Raw genomic sequence first — 12,005 nt, forward strand, 5'->3', positions numbered from 1 at the left:
TGAAATGGTAGGCTAATATTAGAGATAATGAACTAGTCATTTACATAATAGAATGTTATATTGCACAATAATTTGCATGCCTGTTAAAATGCAGATATTTAAGACTTAATAATAGCAGAAATTGACTAAGAATATTGAAAAATAAAAAGTGCGGGATGTGCTGAAGAAGCAAAAAAAATGACAGTCATTGAAGATGAAAGGAGTTCTCAGGGAATAGAAAAATAACAAAAGGAAATGTAATTCTTTTTTATAAATGCGGAGATAAGAAGAGGCTGCTCACACTGCTATCCATTCTGTCCTTCTAATCAAAGACTGGAGATACCAGGAGTACTGAGGTAAGAAGAGGCTGCTCACACTGCTATCCATTCTGTCTTTTAATCTAATACTGGAGATATCAGGAGTAATGAAGTAAGAAGAGGTTACTCACACTGCTATCCATTCTGTCTTTCTAATCTAATACTGGAGATATCAGGAGTAATGAAGTAAGAAGAGGTTACTCACACTGCTATCCATTCTGTCTTTCTAATCTAATACTGGAGATATCAGGAGTAATGAAGTAAGAAGAGGCTGCTCACACTGCTATCCATTCTGTCTTTCTAATCTAATACTGGAGATATCAGGAGTAATGAAGTAAGAAGAGGCTGCTCACACTGATATCCATTGTCTTTCTAATCCAATACTGGAGATACCAGGAATACTGAGGTAAGAAGACGCTGCTCACACTGCTATCCATTCTGTCTTTCTAATCTAAAACTGGAGATATCAGGAGTACTGATATAAGAAGAGGCTGTTCACACTGATATCCATTCTGTCTTTCTAATCTAATACTGGAGATATAAGGAGTAATGAAGTAAGAAGAGGCTGCGCACACTGCTATCCATTTTGTCTTTCTGATCTAATACTGGAGATACCAGGAGTACTGAGGTAAGAAGAGGCTGCTCACACTGCTATCCATTCTGTCTTTCTAATCTATTTTTGAGATACCAGGAGTACTGAGGTAAGAAGAGGCTGCACACACTGCTATCCACTCTGTCTTTCTACTCCAATACTGGAGATACCAGGAGTACTGAGGTAAGAAGAGGCTGCTCACACTGCTATCCATTCTGTCTTTCTAATCTAATACAGGAGATATCAGGAGTAATGATGTAAGAAGATGCTGCTCACACTGCTATCCATTCTGCCTTTCTAATCTAATACTGGAGGTATAAGGAGTACTGAGGTAAGAAGAGGCTGCTCACACTGCTATCCATTCTGTCTTTCTAATCTAATACTGGAGATACCAGGAGTACTGAGGTAAGAAGAAGCTGCTCACACTGCTATCCATTCTGTCTTTCTAATCTAATACTGGAGATATTAGGAGTACGGAGGTAAGAGGGGGCTGCTCACACTTCTATCCTTTCTGTCTTTCTAATCTAATACTGGAGATACCAGGAGTACTTAGGTAAGAAGAGGCTGCTCACACTGCTATCCATTCTGTCTTTCTAATCTAATACTAGAGATACGAGGAGTACTGAGGTAAGAAGAGGCTACTCATACTGCTGTCCTCCCTGTCATTCTGATCTAATCCTGGAGTTACCACGGGTTCCAAGGTAGGAGGCCACTCACACTGCTGTTCACCTTGTCTATATGAGCTAATAATGGAGATATCAGGGATGCTGTGGTAAAAAAGAGTATGCTCAAACTGCTGTTCATCATGTATTTCTGATCTAATGCTGGCAACTGCTGTTCGCCATGTTTTTTCTCACCTAATACTGGAGAAAGCAGGGGTACTGAGGCAAGAACAGGCCAGTTACACTGCTGTCTGCCATTTCATTCTGATCTAATACTGGAGAAAACAGGGGTGCAGATCTTAAAAGAAGCTATTCACCATGTCCTTCTGATCTAATGCTTGATATACCAGGGGTGCTAAGATAAGAGGAGGCTGCTCGCACTGCTGTCCACCCTGTCTTTTTTATCTAATACTCAATATACCAGTGGTCCTGAGGTAAGAAGAGGCTGCTTCACACTGCTTTAACATCTTTAATGTCTTAGTTGTATGAAGATGTGATTAAAGTTAACATGTAAATGCCTTCTGTCTTAAGAAGTCCTTGGTATATGCTATATTTTCTATACTAATTCTGAACATTTTTGTTTTATAAGATCACATACTGTATATTCTGTGAATAACCCACAGTCAACTACTTAATATTTTTATAATTTACTTACATTAAAAAAGTGCCTCCATGGCTGTCATTAGGATGTGATGTTGTCCCATCTACTGATCTAAGAGGCTCTGAACACCAGCCCACTATATGGGACATCATTATTGAAGTGCCTTTTCAAGATAGATCATTAATATGTTTTAATCTGTATGCTTTTAGTCTGTCAAAAATTTACAGAGATGTAAACAAATATTTTATTTCCAGTATCTTTTCACTTTAGCTACTGTCCAGCTAAGCTAATTTCTGACACAACCTAATCAACAAGAAGGTTACTAAACCTGTTTCAGTTCAAGACCATTTCCCATCATGATTCTGCCTACAAATTTCTCACAGTCCTTAAATAAAATGAGATAATTATTATTAGGATTTTATGCATTCTAGATAATCTCCTCTAATTATACATTAAGTTTCTTTGTCAGGGATTATATATTAAAATTGTGTATTGTGTGTAAAATATCTTTTGGTATTGCACCTCTAGGGAGGGTCCATGGGGCCCACAGACCACTTACACATTTAGCAAAACAATTTATACGTTTGATATTGTATGAAATTATCCATCAATAGGTAAAAAGAAGATAGAAAGAGCTTTATTATAATCAAGATGGATAAAATTCCACATGATTTAATGTGCATCTGTCATGGACAATACATGTAAGTACAGACATCTGGAAGAGTCACACCTTCGAGACCTTAGGGCACCCGAATCTACAGATTGTTGACGCTGCACAGTGCCTCTGGTACATGTAATTAGGAGGGCTTTTGTAACAGCCCTGCCTTTTTAGTATATTTTAAAAATATGAATACTTTAAAGGGAATCTGTCACCAGGTTTTTGCCAACTAATCTGAGAGCTGCATAATGTAGAAACAGAGACTGTGATTCCAGTTATACAGTTGTGCTCAAAAGTTTACATAGAATTTTTGCCTCCTCGTCCTTTTTTCAGAGAATATGAATGATAACAACAAAACTTTTTCTCCACTCATGGTTAGTGGTTGGGTGAAGCCATTTATTGTCAAACTACTGTGTTTTCTCTTTTTAGATCATAATGACAACCCAAAACATCCAAATGACCCTGATCAAAAGATCATAAACCCTGGTGATTTTGGCTTGATAACAAGCACAGAAGTTGACACAATTGCGTTTGAATGGCTACTAAAGGTAACATCCTCAACTGTGACCTGTTTGCTTGTAATCAGTGTGTGTGCATAAAAGCTGAGTTTCTGGGATCCAGACAGACTCTTGCATCTTTCATCTAGCCACTGACGTTTCTGGATTGTGAGTCATGGGGAAAGCAAGAGAATTGTCAACGGATCTACGGGAAAAGGTAATTGAACTATATAAAACAGGAAAGGGATACAAAAAGAAATCCAAGGAATTGATAATGCCAGTCAGCAGTGTTCGAATGGAAAATCAGGGGCTCTGTAAAAACAAAACCACGGTCAGGTAGACCAACAAAAATGTCGCCCATAACTGCCAGTAAAATTGTTCGGGATGCACAGAAATCCCACAAATAACATCAGCTGAAATACAGGACTCTCTGAAAACTAGAGGTGTGGCTGTTTCAAGATGCACAATAAGGAGGCAGAAAAATGGGCTGCATGGTTGAATCGCCAGAAGAAAGCCATTACTGCTCAAATGCCACAAAGTATCTCACCTACAATACGCAAAACAGCACAGAGACAAGCCTCAAAACTTCTGGAACAAGGTAATTTGGACTAATGAGACCAAAATTGAACTTTTTGGCCACAACCATAAACGTTACATTTGGAGAGAGGTCAACGAGGCCTATGATGAAAGGAACACCATTCCTACTGTAAAGCATGGAGGTGGATCGCTGATGTAGGTGGATCGCTGATGTTTTGTGGATGGTGAGCTACAAAGGCACAGGAAACTTGGTCAAAGTTGAAGGAAAGATGAATGCAGCACGTTAGCAGCAAATACTGGAGGCAAATTTGCACTCATCCGCCCGGAAGCTGCGCATGGGACGTACTTGAATGTTCCAACATGACAATGATCCAAAACACAATGCCTAATTGACCTATCATTGTCTACAGCAGAACAAAGTGAAGGTTCTGGAGTGGCCATCTCAGTCTCCTGACTTCAATATCATTGAGCCACTCTGGGGAGATCTCAAGTGCGCAGTTCATGCTAGACAGCCCAGGAATTTACAGGAACTGGAGGCTTTTTGCCAAGAAGAGTGGGCAGCTTTACCATCTGAGAAAATAAAGAACCTCATGCACAACTACCACAAAAGACTTCAAGCTGTCATTGATATTAGAGGGGGCAATACATGGTATTAAGAAATGGGGTATGTCAACTTTTGATCAGGGTCATTTGGATGTTTTGGGTTCTTATTATGATTTAAAAAGAGAAAACACAGTAGTTTAACAATAAATGGTTTCACCCAACCACTAACCATGAGTGGATAAAAAGTTTTGGTGTTATTATTATTATTATTATTATTATTTATTTATATAGCACCATTAATTCCATGGTGCTGTACATGAGAAAGGGGTTACATACAGGGTTATAGCTATCATTTACAGTAAACAGGTATCAATAATATTCTCTGAAAAAAAGGCCAAAAAAGCAAAAATTCAGCTGGGGTAGGTAAACTTTTGAGCACAACTGTTTGTCTCTTACTGGGCTGATTTCTGTAGTTTTGATAAAATGTCTGTTTTTATCAGCAGATTATCAATAGAGGACTAGTAAACTTGCAGCCATGTAGTCCTCCATATTCGTGAGCTCTCTATAACCGTGCCCCAACCACTGATGAGCAGCTTTCTGCCTATGCAGAGTATACACAGAGAACTGTCAATCAGTGGTGTGGGCACGATTATCCAGAGCTCAGCATTCAGAGAACTGGTCGATCAGCAGCAAATAAAACTGATTTTTATCAAAACTGCAGCAAGCAGCCCAGTAATTGATACATTACTGGAATCTGGGTCTTTGCCCCTATTCCATTCTGCTCTCAGATGGGATACATTCCCTTTAAATAGACCTTGACATTTCTTTTGATACTGATACATCTGTTTTAGTAAATACTTGTCTGACCATAAAATGATTTGAGGAATCTTTGAGAAATCTGCATTGTGCTTTCTTTCTGCTGGAGACCATTGCCTGCTCTATACGACTTCCTGTGCTGGCTAATTCCTACCTTGCTCACATGAAGGTGTGGGAGCGTGTTTGCAGACATTTAATTGTGCTGTGAATCTACATAAGGTCTCCATGACAACGCTGTCACGTTGCAGAGCTGTGTGATCTGTGGGCAGCTGGTTATGGAGCAGGTAGCGCAGAGGAGATTGATGGATTTCTGTGCATATTGTTCTGTATAATCTGAGCTGTATTGATCTGATGCTAATCTCTGACTTAGGAGTGCAGTGGGCGGCTTCACTCCTTGATTGACAGCTCTATGTACACTGTAAGACCCTCACTGGACTTCTAAACCCAAAATTAGCCAAAATTAGCAGAGTGTTAGATAAAACAAAGTACAATTTCCAGGGCTGCTGAGCGCAAATGGAAAAGATCCCACTCCAACGAGCACTTCATCGCATTCAAACAGTCCCTCACTACTTTCAAGACCACACTCGCCACTAGGGTTGAGCGAAACGGATCGGTCATTTTCATAAGTCGCCGACTTTTGGCAAAGTCGGCGTCTCATGAAACCCGATCCGATCCCAGCGTGGGGTCGGCCATGCGGTACGCGATCTTGGCGCCAAAGTCGCGTTTTGAATGACGCCTTCCCCACCATTTTTTCAGCCAATTAATTGTGGGCAGCGTGATGACATAGGTTCCGGCCCGGTTTCTGCGGCGTCATAGAGCCATATTACCGTTTGGGCTGCAGTGATTTCCGGAGTCAAATACAATATATGCACGGAGGAGAGAGAGAGAGAGAGAGAGAGAGAGAGAGAGAGAGATATGAATGCACATTGACTTGCATTGGGTTTCGTGTTCCGGGACCAGAACCCGACTTTACAGTAGAATCGGCCGATTTCACACGATCCGACTTTTGAGAAGGTCGGGTTTCACAAAACCCAACTCGATCCTAAAAAAGCAAAAGTCGCTCAACCCTACTCGCCACAGCTAAACAAACCTACTTCTCATCTCTCATATCCTCCCTGTCTCACAACCCTAAACAGTTATTCAACACCTTCAATTCTCTCCTTTGTCCCCCAGCACCTCCTCCCTCCCCACTTATCTCCGCTGAAGACTTTGCCTCATTTTTCAAGCAGAAGATTGATAATATCAGAGACAGTTTTGGTCAACAACCCCCAGAGCCCTTCCTCCCGACTTCCCAGCCCTCCACCTCCAAAACCAACTTCTCCACCATTACAGAAGATCAACTCTCCACTCTACTCTCAAGATCGCATCTCACCACCTGTGCACTTGACCCGCTCCCATCCCACTTCATCCCAAACCTCACCACAGTCTTCATCCCAACCCTAACCCATCTGTTGTGAATTTGGATTCTGGGCTCCCCCGGTGGCCGCTTGTGGAATTGGACTTGTCATCCTCTTTCCTGTTTCACCTGTTTCCATCAGTAGTGGGTGTCGCTATTTAAGCTCATTTCTCTGGTGGTTTCTTGCCGGTCAACAATGTTATCTGATGCCTCTCAGTGCTTGTTCCTGCTTCTGACAACTACTAGATAAGTTGGACTTTTGTCCATGTTTCGTTTTGCCTATTTGTTCCAGTTCACAGCTGAAGTTTTGTTACTGTGTCTGGAAAGCTCTCGTTGATCAGGGATTGCTACTCTGGCGTTATGAGTTAATGCCAGAGTTTAAGGTAATCTCTGGATGGTGTTTTGTTAGTGTTTTTCTGCTGACCATGAAAGTATACTATCTGTCTTCTGCTATCTAGTAAGCGGACCTCAAATTTGCTAAGACTATTTTCCTGCTGCGTTTGTTGTTTCATCTGAACTCACCGTCATTATATGTGGGGGGCTACTGTCTTCTTTGGAATATTTCTCTAGAGGTGAGCCAGGTCTTATATTTCCCTCTGCTAGCTATTTAGGTCTTAGGCCAGAGCTGGGCATCTAGCAATAAATAGGAAATGCTACCTGGCTATTTCTAGTTGCGCGGCAGGCTTAGTTCATGGTCAGTATAGTTCCATCTTCCGAGAGCTTGTCCCTCTATAGGCTTGCTATGATCTCTGCCTGCAGAGATCATGACAGTTTGACCGGCCAATAAAGTGTTAAAGACCCAGGTTGAGAAAGGAGAGTTATAAGAAGTCTGCTGGAATTTTTTTTTTTTTTTTTTTTTTTTTTTTTCCTCCAGTTTGCCTTGCTGCAGTCTTTTTTCTCTCTCTCCTCCTAATCTCTGTATGGCTCTGTGTGCACCTGACAATAATGGATCTTCAGAGTGTAACTGCGGGTTTGAATAATCTCATCACGAAAGTACAAAATTTACAAGATTTTGTGGTACATGCTCCAGTATCTGAGCCGAGAATTCCTTTGCCGGAGTTCTTCACAGGGAATAGAGCTAGCTTCCAGAATTTCCGAAATAATTGTAAGCTTTATTTGTCCCTGAAGTCTCGTTCAGCTGGAGACCCTGCTCAGCAGGTTAGGATTGTGATTTCCTTGCTCAGGGGTGACCCTCAAGATTGGGCCTTCTCATTGCCAGCAGGGGATCCTGCGTTGCGCGATGTGGATGCGTTTTTTCTGGCCTTGGGCTTGCTTTATGAGGAACCTCATTTGGAACTTCAGGCAGAAAAAACTTTGATGGCACTATCTCAGGGGCAAGACGAAGCTGAGGTTTACTGCCAAAAATTCCGTAAATGGTCTGTGCTTACTCAGTGGAATGAGTGCGCCTTGGCGGCAACTTTCAGAGAAGGTCTCTCTGATGCCGTTAAGGATGTTATGGTGGGGTTCCCTGTGCCTGCAGGTCTGAATGAGTCCATGACAATGGCTATTCAGATTGATAGGCGTCTGCGGGAGCGCAAACCGGTGCACCATCTGGCGGTGTCTATGGAAAAGACGCCAGAAAGTATGCAGTGTGATAGAATTCTGTCCAGGAGCGAGCGACAGAATTTTAGACGGAAGAATGGATTGTGCTTCTATTGTGGGGATTCTACTCATGTTATATCAGCATGCTCTAGGCGTACAAAGAAGCTTGATAAGTCTGTTTCCATTGGCACCATTCAGTCTAAGTTTATTTTGTCTGTAACCCTGATTTGCTCTTTGTCATCCATTGCCACGGACGCCTATGTTGACTCTGGCGCCGCTCTGAGTCTTATGGATTGGTCCTTTGCCAATCGTTGTGGTTTTGATTTAGAGCCTTTGGAGACTCTTATTCCTCTGAAGGGGATTGACTCCACCCCATTGGCTAATAATAAACCACAATACTGGACACAAGTAACCATGCGTATCAATCCGGATCACCAGGAGATTATTCGTTTCCTGGTGCTGTATAATTTACATGACGATTTGGTACTGGGATTGCCATGGTTGCAGTCTCACAATCCAGTCTTGGACTGGAGAGCAATGTCTGTGTTGAGCTGGGGATGTAAGGGTATTCATGGGGACTTACCTTTGGTTTCTATTTCGTCGTCCATTCCCTCTGAAGTCCCTGAGTTCCTCTCTGATTATCAAGACGTCTTTGACGAACCCAGGCTTGGGTCGTTACCTCCGCACCGTGAGTGCGATTGTGCCATAGATTTGATACCGGGTTGCAAATATCCAAAGGGTCGTTTGTTTAATCTGTCTGTGCCGGAACATGCTGCTATGCGGGAATATATAAAGGAGTCTTTGGAAAAGGGACATATTCGTCCATCTTCTTCTCCCTTGGGAGCTGGGTTTTTCTTTGTCTCAAAAAAGGACGGCTCTTTGAGACCATGTATTGATTATCGGCTTCTGAATAAGATCACTGTTAAGTACCAATACCCATTGCCATTGCTTACTGATTTGTTTGCTCGTATAGAGGGTGCTAAGTGGTTCTCTAAAATTGATCTTCGTGGGGCGTATAATTTGGTGCGGATCAGGCAGGGGGATGAGTGGAAGACCGCATTTAATACGCCCGAGGGCCACTTTGAGTATTTGGTCATGCCTTTTGGTCTTTCTAATGCCCCTTCAGTTTTCCAGTCTTTTATGCATGATATTTTCCGTGATTTTCTGGATAAGTTTATGATAATATATCTGGATGATATTCTGATTTTTTCTGATGACTGGGACTCTCATGTCCAGCAGGTCAGGAGAGTTTTTCAGGTTCTGCGGTCTAATTCTTTATGTGTGAAGGGGTCTAAGTGCGTTTTTGGGGTCCAGAAAATTTCCTTTTTGGGGTATATTTTTTCTCCCTCTTCCATTGAGATGGATCCCGTCAAGGTGCAAGCTATTTGTGACTGGACTCAGCCCTCCTCTCTTAAGGGTCTTCAGAGATTTTTGGGCTTTGCCAACTTTTACCGCCGATTTATTGCTGGTTTTTCGGATGTCGTTAAACCACTGACTGATTTGACCAGACATGGCGCTGATGTTGCTAATTGGTCCCCTCATGCTGTAGAGGCCTTTCAGGAGCTTAAGCACCGTTTTGCCTCTGCCCCTGTGTTACGTCAGCCTGATGTGAATCTGCCTTTTCAGGTTGAGGTTGACGCTTCGGAGATCGGAGCTGGGGCAGTGTTGTCGCAGAAAGGTTCCGACTGCTCCGTCATTAGGCCTTGTGCCTTCTTTTCTCGCAAATTTTCGCCCGCAGAGCGGAATTATGATGTTGGGAATAGGGAGCTTTTGGCCATGAAGTGGGCGTTTGAGGAGTGGCGCCATTGGCTAGAGGGGGCTAAGCATCAGGTGGTGGTGTTGACTGACCACAAAAATTTGATTTATCTTGAGACTGCCAGGCGCCTGAATCCTAGACAGGCGCGCTGGTCTTTATTTTTTTCTCGCTTTAATTTTGTGGTGTCATACCTACCGGGTTCTAAGAATGTTAAGGCAGATGCCCTTTCTAGGAGTTTTGACCCGGACTCTCCTGGTAATGCTGAACCCACAGGTATCCTTAGGGAGGGAGTAATTTTGTCGGCCGTTTCTCCTGATCTGCGGCGGTCCTTGCAAGAGTTTCAGGCGGATAGACCGGATCGTTGTCCGCCTGATAGACTGTTTGTTCCGGATGATTGGACCAGTAGAGTCATCTCTGAGGTACATTCTTCTGCATTGGCAGGTCATCCCGGAATTTTTGGTACCAGGGATTTGGTGGCAAGATCCTTCTGGTGGCCTTCCCTGTCACGAGATGTGCGAGTCTTTGTGCAGTCATGTGACATTTGTGCTCGGGCCAAGTCTTGTAGTTCTCGGGCTAGCGGACTGCTGTTGCCCTTGCCTATTCCTAAGAGGCCTTGGACACACATCTCGATGGATTTTATTTCAGATCTGCCTGTTTCCCAGAAGATGTCTGTCATCTGGGTGGTCTGTGACCGTTTCTCTAAAATGGTCCATTTGGTTCCTCTGCCCAAGTTGCCTTCTTCTTCTGAGTTGGTTCCTCTGTTTTTTCAGAATGTTGTCCGATTGCACGGTATTCCTGAGAATATTGTTTCTGACAGAGGTACCCAATTTGTGTCTAGATTTTGGCGGGCATTCTGTGCTAGGATGGGCATAGATTTGTCTTTTTCATCTGCTTTTCACCCTCAGACTAATGGCCAGACCGAGCGGACTAATCAGACCCTGGAGACATATCTGAGGTGTTTTGTCTCTGCTGACCAGGATGATTGGGTTGCTTTTTTGCCATTGGCAGAGTTCGCCCTCAATAATCGGGCCAGCTCTTCCACCTTGGTGTCCCCGTTTTTCTGTAATTCGGGGTTTCACCCTCGATTTTCCTCCGGTCAGGTGGAATCCTCGGATTGTCCTGGAGTGGATGCGGTGGTGGAGAGATTGCATCACATCTGGGGGCAGGTTATGGACAATTTGAAGTTGTCCCAGGAGAAGACTCAGCGTTTTGCCAACCGTCATCGTCGTGTTGGTTCTCGGCTTTGTGTTGGAGATTTGGTGTGGTTGTCTTCTCGTTTTGTCCCTATGAGGGTCTCTTCTCCTAAGTTTAAGCCTCGGTTCATCGGCCCTTATAGAATATTGGAGATTCTTAATCCTGTTTCTTTCCGTTTGGACCTCCCTGCGTCCTTTTCCATTCATAACGTTTTTCATCGGTCGTTATTGCGCAGGTATGAGGTACCTGTTGTACCTTCAGTTGAGCCTCCTGCTCCGGTGTTGGTTGAGGGTGAGTTGGAGTACGTTGTGGAGAAAATTTTGGACTCTCGTGTTTCCAGACGGAGACTCCAGTATCTGGTCAACTGGAAGGGTTACGGCCAGGAGGATAATTCTTGGGTCAATGCATCTGATGTTCATGCTTCTGATCTTGTTCGTGCCTTCCATAGGGCTCATCCTGGTCGCCCTGGTGGATCTGGTGAGGGTTCGGTGCCCCCTCCTTGAGGGGGGGGTACTGTTGTGAATTTGGATTCTGGGCTCCCCCGGTGGCCGCTTGTGGAATTGGACTTGTCATCCTCTTTCCTGTTTCACCTGTTTCCATCAGTAGTGGGTGTCGCTATTTAAGCTCATTTCTCTGGTGGTTTCTTGCCGGTCAACAATGTTATCTGATGCCTCTCAGTGCTTGTTCCTGCTTCTGACAACTACTAGATAAGTTGGACTTTTGTCCATGTTTCGTTTTGCCTATTTGTTCCAGTTCACAGCTGAAGTTTTGTTACTGTGTCTGGAAAGCTCTCGTTGATCAGGGATTGCTACTCTGGCGTTATGAGTTAATGCCAGAGTTTAAGGTAATCTCTGGATGGTGTTTTGTTAGTGTTTTTCTGCTGACCATGAAAGTATACTATCTGTCTTCTGCTAT

At 43.3% G+C, this 12,005-nt stretch overlaps 1 protein-coding gene across 6 annotated transcripts in view; it reads right to left on the reverse strand.

Moving 5' to 3' along the window:
* TIAM2 (TIAM Rac1 associated GEF 2) overlaps nt 1–12,005 on the reverse strand; it is a 643,262-nt gene that overhangs the window by 295,909 nt on the left and 335,348 nt on the right. The window lies entirely within an intron of this gene.

This window comes from Ranitomeya variabilis, chromosome 2 (genome assembly GCF_051348905.1).
Source record: "Ranitomeya variabilis isolate aRanVar5 chromosome 2, aRanVar5.hap1, whole genome shotgun sequence".
Classification (NCBI taxonomy): domain Eukaryota; kingdom Metazoa; phylum Chordata; class Amphibia; order Anura; family Dendrobatidae; genus Ranitomeya; species Ranitomeya variabilis.